This window comes from Trachymyrmex septentrionalis, unplaced genomic scaffold, assembly GCF_001594115.1.
Source record: "Trachymyrmex septentrionalis isolate Tsep2-gDNA-1 unplaced genomic scaffold, Tsep1.0 scaffold161, whole genome shotgun sequence".
Classification (NCBI taxonomy): Eukaryota; Metazoa; Arthropoda; class Insecta; order Hymenoptera; family Formicidae; genus Trachymyrmex; species Trachymyrmex septentrionalis.
In genome coordinates, this window is record NW_017304770.1 from 772,900 (window position 1) to 775,148 (window position 2,249).

Sequence of the window (2,249 nt, forward strand, 5' to 3'; positions counted from 1 at the left end):
AATTGTTTATATATGTATATAAACTATGATGTGTTGTGTGTGTATCTATAAATTATATATTTAACATTTAAGAATTTTAAGCACGACCATATGTGTGAATACATCAAATAAAGAAAGCCAAGAACGGTCAAAGTTGGATATTTCAAATAATACATTATATTCTTATATTAAATTAATTTATTTCAAATATGATTGAAGACTGAAAAATTTTCGATTTCAACACAATCATTCTGAAACACTCACTCTAAAACCGAAAGTTTTTCAGTTCTCAATCATCTGAAATAAATTAATTTAATAGAATATATAATGTATAATATTATTTGAAACATCCAACTTTGACCGTTCTTGGCTTTCTTTATCGTATTTGTTATATATTTAAATTATATATTGTATATAAATATAACACAAGCTAATTTTTGCTTATATTTGTAAAACTTTTTTAATACTTTTTTACGTTTTATTTCTACAATTTATTTAATTCGTTCTTTGATATTATTCAGAAATACGAGCAGAGGCATAGGATGCAAGCTTATAACATTTTCCGGCCCATTAAAGTTTAACGATCGAGATGTGTACCTGTGAAGTTAACATAACGAGCAATTTTCTCACAGTAGCAATACTGTTAAATTATTACAGCTTTATGTAACTTTCGTAAGACTTTGACAGAGCAGTGCGGCAATTACTTACACAAAATTGATATCTACAAGCGTGGTGGCTGTATCAAAGGGCGCGATCAGTTGGGTAACCGTTTAGTTGGAATTAGAGCGTCGACGATGGCGAAATTGTGGCGGGATCGTAACGTCGACGTAAGCAGACACTTACCGGAAGCCCACGCGCTTCGATGGCAATATCCGAGGATAATTGTTATTAGTAATTAATCGCGTGCACGCTCGATACACAACGACAAAGTTCACCGCGATACGCGATATGCGAAGACGCGGGCGTACGTTTATCTTCTGATCGATACGCTCGCGGTCTGTACTTGATAATTATTCCGGAATTATCTCGCGCGTATTCTGTTGGCCACGTTTATTATCCGACCGCAGTAGTTATCTTGTTAATTTGTCATCCCTAAGTACTGTCGAGATACAGCGTAAGTCTGTTGTCGAAAGTAATCGGGCCTTATCGCTAAGGAAGACGCTCTCGATATTCCAGGCAGTCGTTATTTCTTAAAAGAGTTCATAAGAAAAACTATAGAGATACGTCAAAAGAAGAAAGGAATAATTGTTTGCTTAAAAACTGAGCTTACCTCTCGGTAGCTTTCTTAAATCAAAAATATCTGAATCTTTCGCAAAATACGATCGATTTCTTATAAACGGAAAATTAACAGTAAATTTGTAGCCGTCATTTTTGTTCTGGTGAATTTGTATAAAATGTTATTAAAAATAAGTAACTTTCCACTGTTTATCGTCGGACTTGAAACACAATTATAAACTGAAGCTATAAAATAATATTATAATCAAATTGACTAATAAATTGTTTAAAAGTGTTTTAAAATGTTGGTAGCATCATTATCAGGTCAACAATTAGTTTATATATAATCGTAATATTATTTGAGTTTATGATTGCGTTTCCAACAATAAGAGGCGCACAGTTTATAACTGAAAGATGTGTTTCGAATTTACATATAAAAATATCATTAAATACCAAGAGCCGCGACCGTTTCGTTACTTGATTTGTTCATAGCAATTTAGATTAACTTATTATTAAATTATTATTATTAAACACTACTCTTATTACTAAGTTATTATTAAAATTATTTACCACTATTAAAAAGATATTAAGTATAACAAAAGCATTATTGTTTGTAATGAGTATAAGTTGAGATTTGTCCGATTCAACGCAGATATATTCTACTTAAAAATATTTTATGGATATGCAGAGTGTTAGATACCAAAATATGTTTCAAGCAAAAACGCGACAGAAAGTCATCATAAATCTCTGACACTTTTCGCGAAAACTTTTTTTATTCAAATATTTCTTAAAATTCCCTTAAAGTATCCAAAAAGCAACATTTTAGCGAGAAAGCTTTGAAGAAACCGTAAAAAGCTTTTTGACATTGCGAACTCTACGCGGGCGGAATGTACCGAATAAAAGTCCGAAGGAAATGCGAGTTTCCGGGATAACGTCGAATATTTCAAACAACGTCAGTTGGGGTGAATGAACAATTGGGACAAGACAATTTAGCTGTTCTGTATCATGCCTTTTCTATGCGATATTTGAGGAGAAACAGTCACGAGTGTAGAGAT